Raw genomic sequence first — 15451 nt, 5'->3', positions numbered from 1 at the left:
AAGGAACTGTTTGTGGGTTCCGGGCCTGTGGTTCATTCTTCCCTGCATAAAAAAATATATTCATACCCCATCCATACTTCCACTCTCACACACCCACCTCCCATTTAGCATCAGTTATTTCACATACGTCCACTTTTGCACTCTCAGGCACCTGGACAGTCTCTCTCTCTCTCTCTCTCTCTCTCTCTCTCTCTCTCTCTCTCTCTCTCTCTCTCACCTCACCATTAGCACCCCTTACATTCCATGTAGCAATCCACACTATTTTCTTTGCAAGGTCCTTGGTCGTCACCTGTTTGTCAGTCCTAGTCTGAGGCTTCTTGTCTGTATTTTTAGTTAGCTGTTTTCCGGGGAGGAACACTAACCCTCTGCCAACCCACTTCTTGGCACCTAGGGAACACGTGTTGGATGGTTATAAAGGTACCACCCAGCATGTGAAGTAATTTCCTGGTTTACAGGAAATCAATTGAGTGGCCACTCAGTGTAGAGCTACCCTTAAATTGAGTACCACCACACTAAGTGAGTGGATGATGGGCGCCCCTACCGACCACGTTGTGCAATAATGAAAAATAATCCCTGTCATAAATATTCCATAATAATTCCGAGGATCGCCTGCAGTTTGTCTGGAACTATGAAATAATCTAAATATGTATGTTTAATCTAGTATGCGGTATTGCTCGAAGAAAGTGCACCTAACTTTTTGGTTCCATAGCAGAAAGCCAACTACTGAGGGGTAATTACCATTCCGCAAATATAATAGTTTTTTTCGGAATTCTGTGAAATATGATATATATATATATATATATATATATATATATATATATATATATATATATATATATATATATATATATATATATATATATATATATTAGGGTGGTCCTAATTTTCGATCTTCCAAAATTTTAGGACGATACCCTCTGAAATCCTTCCATATAACACGAGAACATGTCATGCAAAAATATTTTTCAAAAATATTTATATTTAGAGGTCGCTTATTGGCCTTTTATGTTACTATGTATCGCCACATTCAGCTTGTCCCACATAGTTGTCACAGAAATGTCCTTCAGACAGTTTCGGTGTCTTGAAACTACTCAGTTCTGCATTGTACAAAAATCTAAATTCATAGCACCTAGGCAGATCACAGCTGCCTACTGTGAACTGGACGTGGCAGTTAGATAATTGTCTTTAGACCTCATGACTTGGTTATGCTGCTGATATTCGTCTTGACGATAACTTACTAGATTTCAATGACAATTTGGTATGTAACAGTGTTTCACTTACTTGTTAAGTGCATAGAGATGTCACTGTTGTGTACTGATAGCATACAGTGACAATCTAATTGCACCTTTTAATTGCATGTTTTCTGCTTTTACAAGCAATCTTACATAATTACTGATAACTGGTTGAACTGTTTTGATTCTGGACGAATATGGCTTCGACGTGTGGGAGCACTGATGCTAAAGGAAGGAACCCGTCTAGGACTCGGTCGGATGTCTACTTACTCGACAAGTTGGAAGATGATATCAAAGGATCCAAATTGCCTTCAAACCGCCAAGCCCTAGGTAATCTTTTGCACCTCACCTGAAGCAGAACAAGAGAATTAAAACAGCAGTGACATCTACAATTGAAAAAGTGGAACAGTTCTGGGAGCGTGCCCGTATTCCAGTTCAACAAACACGCAATTCTAAGAAAAAAATGGAGAAGAGTTTGCTTCAATGTCAATCTCTTAAGATAAACAAGGGCAGGACAACACCAGCATAAGTCCAGGGTGAGCAACCATTTAAAGATACTTTGGATGACCTTTTCGATATTGCACATGCTGACCTTTTCGATATTGCACTGATCACAGTAGAAGAGGACAAGCAGTTTCTCATCAGTCAACGTATGAAAGGTCGGCTGGGAGCAATGGCAGGAATCGACAAGACCCTACATATCAAAGAAGCAAATAAGCGCCACCGTGAGTATATGGAGCTCAAACGAAGAGAAAAGGCCGCCACTACATTTCCGCAGGCTCAAGAAATAGCTGAATTGGAGAGAAGCACCAGCAGTACTTTGTCATCTGGGGATAGGTCCAGTGGTAACTGCATGACTCCTGTAAATGAAGAATTAAATGTAAGTCTTCTTTCACCACCCAAACGTGGTCGGAAAGTTGTGCTGAATCAAAATTTGTCAGCCACACTGGATCGATATCAACTGTCTGATCACGCTGCTCTGATGATTCTTGGAGAAACAGCAAAAGCTTTGGGTCATGATCCCAGTTCATTAATTCTGAACCGCAGCAATATCAGGCGACAGTGACAGAAATGGCGCAAAGAGACGGCAATGAGCATAATGAATGAGTTTGCTCCGGACGAAGTAATCGTCGTACACTGGGATGGAAAGCTTCTTCCAGATCTCACCAACAATGAAAAAGTGGACCGACTTCTGGTTATCATCTCGTCAAGTGGTACTTCTCAGCTCTTAGAAGTTCCAAAATTCGAATAAGGGACTTGTTTGCAACAAGCACAAGCCGTGGTCAGAGCACTGAAGCGGTGGGGAGTTGCAGAAAGGGTCCAAGGCATCTGTCTCGACAAGACAAGTCCAAACATAGGTCGCCACAAAGGAGCATGCATTATGGTGGAACAGCTACTGGACAGGGAACTCTTGTACTTTGTCTGCCGGCGTCACATCTTAGAACCACTTGCAGGAACTGCTTTCAAGGCAGCCATGCATGTTGCACCGGCACCAGAAGTACTGCTCTTCAAGCGATTTCAATCTTTTTGGAGTTCAGTTGACCAGGAGCACTTCCAAGATGCATCATCTGATGAAGTGGTTGTAGCTCAACTTGAAGATATCAAGGAGGAGGTCCTGACCTTTGTTTTCACTACACTTCTGCACAAGCAGCCTCGAGATGATTACCGTGAGCTACTCGAGCTGATGCCATCTTCCTCGGTTCATCACTGCCAGGAGGTACTTGTTTTCATAAGCCCAGCGCGATGCATCAAGCATGATGGATGTCAAAGGTAATCTACACATTCAAAGTGTGGATGTTTCGTTCACGGTTTACCTTGACCATCAGTGAAGAGCATGGTCTCTGTGACCTGTATGTGTTTTACACACGCTTCTACATCAAGGCCTGGATAACAGCACCATTCGCAGTGAGCACCCCACAGAACAACCTGCATCTGCTGCAGGCCCTAGTCGACTATGCCACCAACAACAATGAGATTTCCAGAGTTACAGCCCAGAAAATTGCCTCTCATCTGTGGTACTTGAATGAAGAGCTGGTGGGTCTTGCACTGTTTGATGACAGCGTCAGTCAAGAAGTCAAGAAACAGATGGTGCAAGCTATGAATTTCAATGATGGTATGGAGGATCCTCCCAAGCGAGTGACCATTGCGATTGGTGACGTTCGAGGAAAGACTGTCGCTGATTTCGCCACAAAGCAGACAAAAGAACCTCTTCAAAATACTGAATATCGTTGATGACTTTTTGAAGTTACCTGTTGACCAATGGTATGAAGATTGTACATATGGAAAGGCGCTGGCATGTTTGCAAAAACTCGCAGTAACCAATGATCATGCTGAATGAGCAGTTGCACTTATCAAGGCCTTCTCTGGTCGTCTAATAAAGGATGAAGACCAGTTGCAATACATCCTACAAGTTGTGGCCGACCACAGACACAGAGTTCTTAATGGAGTTAAGCGGCGCCTGCAGCAATGAATGGTCAATGATTTCGTTGGCGACATATTGGTCATTTAATAATGCGGAAGTGACTCTATTGATAGTCGTTTACTGGTATTACAATTGGTTAATTCATCAAAAATCTATAACTTGCTTTGAAGCAATTCAGATTAATTAATAAATATATTTACCTTATTCCAAAATTAACCGTTTGTGACCATCTATGAGCTGATACCGTATCTGAAAAATTCATAAATGTCAGAAAATATCTGATACAAACTCCTCTGAATATACACGATTTGACTCTTATACAGTGATATTCAAGGGCAATGAGCAACCTCTAAAAATTATTCATTGTCAAAAATATTTCACATACAGTATTTTTAACCTATTTAGAATGTTTTGAATGGGTATGGCATTTGAATTTTCGAAATCGAATTTTGGCCCCACTGTATAAGGACCACCCTAATATATAATTATATATATATATATATATATATATATATATATATATATATATATATATATATATATATAGATATATATATATACACACACATATATATATATATATACACACACACACATATATATATATATATATATATACACACACACATATATATATATATATATATATATACACACACACATATATATATATATATATATATATATATATATATATATATATATATATATATATATATATATTTACGTCTCCGACTCCGGGCAAAGGCATCAGGGCCTATATCTCGGGGGCAGTAGCCTATTCCAAGGGCCAGTAGTCCTCCTACACCTCCACATGTCACCACTTCGGCGCTAACACCCACCGTCCATATTGAATACATGCTAGGGCTGTCTCATACAGGACTGGTCTATTGGTATTAGCGGGGGTACTTTTACGGCATGTCAGCGGGTCATCTGGTAGATCAGAAAAGTCTGCTGCTATGAAATTCAAATCCTTAAACTGTTCCCTGCCCCAGCCGGGATTTGAACCTGGGTCCATCAGGACTGCAGGCCGAAAGTCTACCGGTTCAGCCACCGCCTCCCCCTATATATATATATATATATATATATATATATATATATACACACACACACACACACACACACACACACACACACACACATATAAAGAAGCCGGAAGGCGACGATGGTCAGCTCAAAGCAGGCCTATCAAATTTTAGCTGCAGCTGTTCAGTCTGTAAAGGAAAGGAAGACCATTATCTTTTTTTTTTTTTTTTAAGAAAGAAGGAACCAAAGGCCGGGAGCGCACAAACTGTTCATTTCGAGAAAAAAACAAAAACAATACAAAAGAGAACCAAATTCAAGATCCGTTCATTTCGAGGTGCCTGGACACACTGCATTTGAAAGACTGGAGATCATAGGAAGTAGGAAATACAGACAAAGGGAGACAGTCCCAGAGTTGACCTGTTGCATAAATGAAGGACTGGGAGAAACGGTTAACTCTTGTACTATAGAACTGGACAGAAAAGGGATGAGAATTTGTTGCTAGACAGGTGCTATGCACCCGTCGTAGAGGTGGAGGGATGCAAGCAGACAGTTCAGAGGAGCAGCAACCATTGAAGTAGCGATAAAAAAGAGATAAAAATGCAACAATGTGATGAAGAGACAGAGGTTGAAGGGAGTAAGTAAGAGGAGGAGAGTTGATGAGATGAAAAGCCTTTGACTACACCTTACTAAGAACTGTATCTGGTTAGACAGATCCAGTCCAGCAGCCGAGCCAGGACCATCACTACAGAGGTAGTGAAACGTGGCTGCCTAATCCCCGAGACTTGATGGCGAGAACATCTGCTTCTGCCTGCGACCTGTTGAGAGGGGCATTCGACAGCAGATCTGAGCCACCGGGAGCCCAGAAGATCAGGGGGACCGTGTGTTGGTTCAACGTTAAGGCTGCTTACGGTTTCATCATGTGGGAGGACACTGGTGTTGATGTTTTCATGCACAGCCAAGCGATTATTGCATACAACACACGACACCTCCAGTGCTGTCTTGTCGAGGGTAAGACAGTGGAATGCAGTCTCTCACAGTCTCCTAAGGGTCCTGAGGCCAGGGATGTTTCTGGGCTGGGGGGTGCTGCTGAGCAGGGCTCAGCCTACGCACGGCAACGTCCCACGGCCCGAAGATGCCGGTCCAAGGGTCCTAGGTGCTCTGAGGAGATGGACACCATCGTTTTAATGTGCATTGCGATGGCAAGGGCTTTCTGTGGTGATGACAGGGTGGCTCTGTGCACTCTCCTCCCTCAAATCTTTGAGGAGAATGGGCTGCCCTGCCTTGCCATTCCTGAGAGCTTTGCTGGCGACACCCTTCATGCCATTCGTCAGGAGCGCCGGCCCTCACCAACACAGCCTGTCCAACCCCTCACGACACCATGGAAATGGCTGCAGTTGGACACCCCTCTCAACAATGTGACTGCCATCACGCCTGATGACCTTCTTCGAACATGGACCTTGATACGACCACCGCCGAGACCCAAGCTCCGCCAATGGCAGCCCAGGAGGGACGGGAGTCCACCCCTGACCCTCGAGTCACCCAAGATCCTGCTGCCTTAGACGGAGACACCTCTATGGAGACAGGTGAATCCTCCTCTTTGACACCACCAACTGAGACGAAGAAGAAGGAAACCAGGCATGGAACAAGCGTAAAGCAGAGAAACAATCTCCTCCCTTGAACGACTTTAGCCACGACCTTCCCACACCCTCGACTCTCATCCCACCTGTGATGACACCACAGGAGTTCTCAAATTGAATGCCGATATGATCGCCTATGAAGGACTGAAGAGGATAAATGCCCAACGTACTCAACTATGCCGACAACAAATTTATAGCTGTTCAACACCCTAAAGAAGTAGTTTCCATTGGATCCAACAACCTATCTGCCTTTTTCTACGTCTTATGGGCCCTTATTTGGCCTCGTTCTCCCAAGGGAGATAAATCTAAACAACAACAAAAACTGGTTAGATTCTTAAAATGCAATCTCTCACCTCTTTTTGGACACAAAAACGACCCAAACAGAAATACCTCGTCAGGTGCATTAACAGAATAAATATTAAAAAAAATGTGAAAATTTTCATGTTTTCTTAGTGAAACCTCTCATAATATGTACTGGTTTTGTTCGTACTACATATATCTAGTCACGTCAAACCATTTCAGCACCACTAAAATTTTTCTGGGGGGGTGAAAATGTGGATATTTCTTAATGCGATATTTTTTAACTCCTCTGTTTATTTTTCACTGACGTAAATGTAGCCATTCTAAGATTTTTTTTTTTTTTGTGTGCTTCATTGCGAGCATACCGCTTCCCGTCCGATCAGCGAAGTTAAACAACGCTGGGTCTGGTTAGTACTTGGATGGGTGACCGCCTGGGAACACCAGATGCTGTTTGGCATCCCTACGTGTCAAGTGGGGTTGGTGGAGGATTAGTGCCCCTCCCTGTAAAACAATTAACTCTAAGCCCTTGACCACCCCGTTTGGGATACATGGCGTCTGGCAATGGATGGATTGCGAGCACAGAATGGATTTAGGAAGCTAAAAATTCTATTACCAGGCTCACCAGACGTTTCTCTTCAGTTTGGCAAGAAAAAAATTGATTGTCGCAATTTGACAAAAATAGTGCCAGGGCTGGCAGCTGGGTCACGGCAATTTTCAGATCCAGTGCGACAGAGGGGATAAAGAGGCCATTACTAGACAATGAGAAGTTGCCTAGCATCCAAAGCCTTGCAGACACAGCTAGGACATAGACTGGTCACTATGTCCAGGTTTGGTGGCGATCAGTTAATTCTGAAGGGTAGTGGAGTGCCTGCAATAATTAAACAGAACTGCTAGGGACTCCGAGGCCAATCTTCGCAGGGTTGCCTCTCGAAAACTAGAGGAGAGACATGAAAAATGGATGGAACACTTCCAATAGGAAATGACCTCATGATTGCGCCTAAAGAAGTCATATCATTATATGCCCTTCTATATCTCAAAACATGAAAAGTGAAAAAAACAGTTTTTTGGCCATTGCTAGGCAACAATTAGTTCCTTTGCAAAAAAAAACCTTATGGCCATAACTAGGTCATAGGCTCATCAATGTGTCCAGGTTTCCTCGGAATCGATTAATTCTAAAGGATAGAAATGCCTGCCACAATTAAACAAGACTACAAGAAAGAAAACGCAACTAACAATCAGGGCAGCATGGAGCTGGCCAACACACACACACACACACACACACACACACTCACAGATATATATATATATATATATATATATATATATATATATATATATATATATATATATATACACACACACGAGGTGCTACCCAAAAGTTCCAGTAATTTGAATATGGTATGAAAATAAGTTACCTTACCTCCCCGTTCTCACTGTTGACTTCGAAGTAGTCCCGTTGGGCATGTATACAGTGGTTCCAGCATTATTTCCATGAGTCCATGCATCCCTGTAAGGCTTCAGGCCTGATGGTCTTTGCACCTCCTGCAATTCTGTCTGGATCTCCTCAATCGAGTCAAATCAACACTCTTTCAGCCCCCTTGCAGGGAGCAAGGTCAAACGAATAGGGTGGGTGGGGGATGACTACCATGTTAGTGGAAGCCGGGAACTGCCAGACAACAACTGAAGTGTGGGGAGGTGCATTGTCATGATGCAGGACCCAGTCCTTGTTCTTCTACTGTTCTGGACGTTTGCAGCGGATTTCTCCCTCAGATGCTGCAAAACGTCACAATAAAACTTTCCGCTGACAGATTGACTGGGTGGGATGAATTCCTTGTAAACAATCCCTTGACGATCGAAGAAAACGATTAACATCGACTTGACATTGCTGGGCCAGGGATCCCCACTGCAAAATTGCCAAACCACCTAAACACCACCTTACAATAGTAAGCATAGCTCAACGACACGTCTGCTCACTGACACGGCTGGGACCACACTGACTCACAAGGGGTGCTGCTGACTCATCCTAGTGGCAAAAGGCAAAACTGCAAACGGTTGGCTCCCTCTGTTCAAATTACTGGAACTTTTGGGTAGCACCTTGTATATATATATATATATATATATATATATATATATATATATATATGAGGTGCTGAGTTCATTACTGGGCTAAGTGCCAAAACTACAAAACGCCAGAAAATGCATTTAAAGTCTGGCAAACTTAAAACTTTGATATCTCGGTGACTGCTTGTGTTATTTTGATGTGTGTTTTTTTTTAATCTAGCTTATGGTAATTCCTTTATTGAAATAACCTCTATTTTGCGCTATTTGTCATTAATCATGATGATATCGTGTAAAGAAGGATAATTTTGCCCCCCCATTGCCTGACCGATCGGCTAAGAAAATATTTTGATCCTACTAATAACTACAGAAATACATCATAAAAGGCCAATAATATAGTAGCACAATGTCCAAGGAGTGTCATACTGTGGGATAAAATCAAAGTTCTATAACGTAAGTATTATTATTTTCACAATAATAGCAGTTTAAAGGTCGGAAACTTTGTGCGTGTTTTTCTTGGAGTTTTTAACTACCAATAAACACGAACCACATCACAAACATCAAGAAAAACATAATAAATTATTATAATGCTGATAATAATAATAAAGACACCATTCAATGTATGAGGGCATTTTTAGAAAACCTCTGTAACCTGAGTGATAAATAGAAAAGAACCCATAACCTTAATAAAAAATAAAAAAAACAGTTATGAGTACCATTAACTTCACAGACACAATGGCAATAATAATCTATCTATCTATTGCCAGACGCCTCAATCCCGTTTGGGGTGGCCACAAACAAATCGCCTCCACGTCACCCTGTCCCCCGCCATTTCACTGCCCTGCTCCCAACTCACACCCCCCTCTCTCATATATCTCTCCACCCCATCCCTCCATCTCATCCTCCGCCTCCCCCTACCTCTTCCCCCCTTCACCTCACTCACATACACTCTCTTCGTCAGTCTTGCACCCTCCATCCTCTCCACATGGCCAAACCACCTCAGTGTGTTCCTCATAACGCTTCCTATCACATCCAAATCCACACCACAATGCTCCTTTATATCCTCATTCGTCAGCCTGTCTCTCCATGTGACTCCACGGGCGCCTCTTAAATAACTCATTTCCACTGCTCTCACTCTTGACTTGTGTCCTTCCAACAATGTCCAAGCTTCACTTCCGTACGTTAGAGTTGATATCACAATACTGTCATGTAGTAACTTTTTCACTTCCATGCTCACTTCCCTGTTTCTTATCACTGCTTTCAAGGAACCAGCAACCTTTCTTCCCTGCTGTACCCTTTCAAGCACTTCACCCTCCAAACCTCCATCCTTACTCATCACACTACCCAAGTACTTAAACGTACTCACATTTTCCAATTCCTCACCATCCAACCTCGCCGAACATTCACTGACTTCACCTCTCTCAGAGACCATCACTTTACTCTTCCTTACATTCACCTTTAGATTCCGTTTCTTACACACTCTCCCAAACTCATCCACCAAGCCTTGCAGCTCCCCTTCGTCTTCACTCAACAACACAGTATCATCCGTAAACAACAGTACAGAGAGTTTCCAAACACTCTCCTCTCTCACCAGGGCCATTCCAACATCCACTACCCTACCTTGTACCTCTTTTATTACTCCATCCATGTACAGATTGAACAACCATGGAGACATGACACATCCCTGTTTCAATCCAACCTTCAAAGAGAAAAATTAACTTAGTTCACCATCCACACGCACTGCAGCCTTAGCACCATCATAGATATTCTTCACAGCATTCAACAACTTCCTATCTACTCCATATATTCTTAATGCTTTCCACAATCCTTGTCTATCCACCCTGTCATATGCTTTCTCCAAACCCATGAAAGCCGCATACAACTTCTTTCCCTTCTCTAGAAACTTTTCCACTAAAGATCTAAGAATGAATATCTGATCTACACAACCTCTTCCCTTCCTAAAGCCTCCCTGTTCTTCTCCAACTAATTCCTCTGTTCTTTCTCTAACTCTGTCAATAAGTACCCTACCATATACTTTTCCTATTATACTAAGAAGACAAATGCCCCTATGATTACCACACACTTCTTTTTCCCCTTTTCCTTTGTACAAGGGAATAATTATACCAGACTTCCAATCCTCCGGGACTCTACCTTCCTCCCAGGCCAATCTGCACATCTTCCACATCCATTCTACTACTATCTCTCCCCCATGCTTCAGCATTTCACCACACTCCATCAATTCCTGGGGCTTTCCCCAATTTAACTTTCTTCATTGCTTCCACAACTTCTATCCTACTGATTTCTTCCTGTCTTCTCACCTCCCTCCTTCTCCCAGCCATTTCCCAGCCACTTATACTCACATTACTTCCATCCTGTATGTGTAGCAATTCCTTAAAGTGTTCTCTCCATCTGCTCACTTTTTCTCCCTTCTCCACTAGTAATCTACCATTTTTATTTTTCACTCCCCTGCTAACCTCACTTCCACCCTGTCTTACTCTCTTCACCTCTTTCTAGAACATTTTCTTACAGTCCTTCCACTTCACACTCAAATTCCTTCCAAATTCCTCATCCACTCTCTTCTTACTCTCTCTTACTAATCTTTTCACCTCTTTCTTTCTACATATAACTCTCTCTTCCGCCTCTCAACTTCTTCCACGCCCCTATTTCTTATCTATTCAATGTATGCTTTCTTCTTTTGTGCCACAGCCTCTCTCACCTCTTCAGTCCACCACGCTGTTCCTTGCACCCCCCTCCGTCTTCTCTTCCCCCCACACACCACATCACATGCTGCACATATTTCTTCTGTAAATATCCTGCACACACCTTCCACGTTCCCCATCTCCTCCATTTCATATTTGCCCAATCTTTCCTCCATTCCTCTTTTATACTCTGCCTTTTTCTCATCCTATTGTAACCTTTGGACAGTCCTTGCAACTACTCCTTCCTCTCGTCTTTCCCTTCTTCTATTTCTCCATCTTACTTGAATCCTAATTCTTGCCACCAACACGTAGTGGTCAGAAAGTCCACTCCCCCAACCTCTATAAGCTCTTGCATCCATTACACATCTTCGCATCCTTTCATCCACACACACATACTCAATCATTGCCTTCCTTTCATTCAGTTCACCACCCACGCTTCTCACCACTCACCATGTATACCTGTGGATAATTTTATGCCTGAAGAGGGTATTTGCTATCACCAACCCCCTCCCAGCACAAATATCCACTAACGCACTGCCATTCTCATCTATCTCAGCAGGCACACCCCACTCACCAACTATTCCATCCACCTTCACATTCCCTACTTTACCATTCATATTACCGATCAAAAACACTCTCTCATTCCTTCCAAGCTTTTCCATGCACACTTCCACATTTGTCCAGAACTCTTCTCTCACTCTGCTAGCACGATCTTGCGTTGGCGCATACACACACACAATCACCTACATTTGTATTCCAACTTTCAACCTTACTGACACAGTCCTTGACCCAAGTGATCCATACTGTCTTTTGCTCTTCTTCCATCTTTTACTCACAACTATACATACTTCCTCTTTGGCCTCTCATTCTCACCTACTCCTGCACATATACCCCATCCATACTCCCATTTTCTCACACTTTCTCCTCCCCATTTTGTTTCAGTTATTCCATATATATCCACTTTCGCACCCTCAAGGACCTGGACAATTTCTCTCTCTTTCATCTCATCATTCGCACCTCTTACATTCCATGTTGCCATTACCAAGTCATTTGTCCATTACTGGGTCGTCATCGTTTGGTCAGTCCTTGTCCGAGGCTTCTTGTTTGTCTTTTTAGTTAGTTGTTTTCCGGGGAGGGGCACTAACCCTCCACCAACCCTTTAAGTCGCCTTTTACGACAAGCAGGGATACTGGGGGAGTATTCTTGAAAAAAAAACTACCCCCAGGGGCAATAATAATAATAGTAATAATGGTTTAAAAATATTATAATAATAATGGGAAAGCATCCACAAGGCAAGTGAGAGAACAATACTGTCCCTTCTCTCCCCTCCACAGCTGCTGGTGGGAGTAGTGTCAGGCATCAGCTTCTTGGCTAGCTGCAATACAGCCCGACTATCTGATTGGCTAGCTTCAAGGGGGGTAAGGAAAGGGGCTGAGATACAGCCCGGTAATGCTCTCACGTTCACTTCAACACCATGGGGAGTCAACATAAGGAACATAGGACAGGCTGAACTCATAGGAAAAGCGACCATACAGCTGGCGGAGTTCTGGACCCAGTAGCCTGCCTTGAGCACTAGTGCGGAACCAGATGGTTTTTTTTGGTGTGTGGCACGACAGTGCAAAACAGATGTCTACTTAACCAAGATTTTGACCCCTTTGTTGGTTGTTTCTCAGCACTTTTTTACTTCTAGCATATAAAGGGATGGTTTAGCTACTTGTTGGTGCATGTACGTGCTTGACGGCCATTTTGGCGCTTAGCCCGATAATGAACTGAGTGCCTCATATATATATATATATATATATATATATATATATATATATATATATATATATATATATTGTTACATAGCCTATGATTTCATCATCCTTTGTGTAATTCTAACGTACAGTATGCTGCATGTTTGATCACGAGCGTGTTCTACCTCACTCCCCCCTTCTACCCTTAGAGTAAAGTAAGTCGTTCTTTCTGTTGTTCAGAGCAGGATTGTCAACTCTTTGTCCCCATGGCTTCATTTGCGCGTCCTTCTTACAAGTTGTATCAAGCTCTACCGGCCCCTATATAATAAGCTCAGTCTCTGCATTATTGCCACTTAGATCTACTCCTCATTTTGTTCACATCTCTGTCCTCCCCTGTACAGTTGTTATTTTTGTGAGTGCTCAGGAAGTCTCCAACCATCTAGCAGCTGTGTAATATGAGTATAAGTGTTATTGCATTTTTTCTTGTACTGTGTAGCGTAAGGTGTTAATTCTTAGGCCTAGTAAGGTTTTTGTGATTCATGTGTTTTGGGTGTCACCCCTTATTAATAATGTTTTGTATCTGTAATAATATATCTTGCATTCACTGAGTATAATCTGGTATTGTCATTTTATCAGGGCTGACTTAGATCAATTTACTCATGCTAATTTCGTGTTAATAGAGGCTATTGCAGTTAACCATATATTTAACCTGTTTTTTGCCATTACATTATCCTTATGAGTCCTGAATGTTTTGTTGTTAGTTTGAGCATTAAACTTTAACTTTTAATTTTACCTAACTTTTTTGTTTTGAACCTGGAACTTTACGGGACAGTAGTGATTTTTAGTATTCTCACTTAAAGTGTACATTATCTTTCTCTGTTCCGTAACATAAATTTGGCGACCTCTTATCAGGATATTCAGGATATTATCATAAGGATTTTGCTTGATATTTTGCGACTGTGATTTATTCATGATGTCTACTATTACTACACTTGATGAAGCCAAAGATTTTTTGTCAAATGTGCAAACAGTGTGTGATGTAGAAAACATAACAAAGAATGAACTTAAGCTTGTTGCTCAACAATTGGGAATTGCAGTTCACTCTCATCATTCTAAAGATCAAATTGTTGGCATGATTAATAAAAGCTTGTTTAATGTAACTCCCCCAAATGAGCAAACGCAGATTGAAATAGCTAAGTTACAGCTAGCTCTGCAGGAGGCTCGTGTTAAGAAGGCTGAGTCTCAGGCTAAGGAGACTGAGTCTCAGGCTCGTATTCAAGAGGCTGAATTTCAGGCAAATGCTCGTACTCAGGAGGCACAGGCACAGGCTCAGGCACAAATTGAACTAGCTAGGATTCAGGCAGACCATGAGTATCACATGAAACAAGGTGGAACTGGATCATCTAGCTCTGATGATTTTGATGTGGCTAAAAATTTTAAACTTGTCCCTCCTTTTAATGAATCTGATTTATCAAAGTATTTTCAGTTGTTTGAGAGGTTAGCTACAGGTTTTAATTGGCCCAAACAGTATTGGCCAGTATTCCTTCAAACTGTTCTCACCGGTAAAGCTCAAGTAACTTATGCATCTTTGCCTCAGGATCAATCTGATAATTATGATGTAGTTAAGAGCTTGATTCTTAAGGCCTATGAGCTTGTTCCTGAAGCCTATAGAGTAAAATTTAGGACAACTTACAAGCAAGATAAGCAATCCCATGTTGAGTATGCAAAAATCAAAGAAGATCTGTTAGAGCAGTGGTTAAATTCTAGGAATGTGGATTCTGATTTTGACAAATTTAAGCAGATGATTTTGCTGGAGGACTTGAATAGGTGTATTAATAAAGATGTAAGCCTATATCTTGATGAGAAAAGAATAGATAATTTGTCTGATATTGCAGTTTTAGCTGATGAATATGTTTTCACTCACAAGAGATATTCTAAAGAAAAGAGGAAAGCTGAGAGTAAGTACGTTGCCTCTACTCAGACTACAGGTAACAGGAAAGAGAATAAAGATGATGTTTCTCAGGAAGTAAATACCAGCTTCACCTCTAGGTTTCAGAAAAGTAAATGTACTTATTGTAGTAAGCTTGGTCATACTACGGAGAAATGTTTCAGGAGACAGTGTGATGTGAACAAAAAGGAGTCTTTAAATATTCAGTCAATTGGTCTAGTGTCCACCCTTGAGAGTTCCCAGAATTCTTTAACTGAGTTAACTGAACCTGCTTTGAGGGGTAAATTAAATTCTCATGATGGAGCTCCTCTTTTGAGCAGTAACGTGGGTGACACTCTCAAGAGTTCATGTGCTAATTTCCTTTCTGAAGGTTTTGTCAGTCCTCTGGACAGT

Source organism: Coenobita brevimanus, chromosome 40 (genome assembly GCF_032717465.1).
Source record: "Coenobita brevimanus isolate Jiangsu-jjx chromosome 40, ASM3271746v2, whole genome shotgun sequence".
Classification (NCBI taxonomy): domain Eukaryota; kingdom Metazoa; phylum Arthropoda; class Malacostraca; order Decapoda; family Coenobitidae; genus Coenobita; species Coenobita brevimanus.
This window is presented reverse-complemented; position numbering follows the sequence as displayed.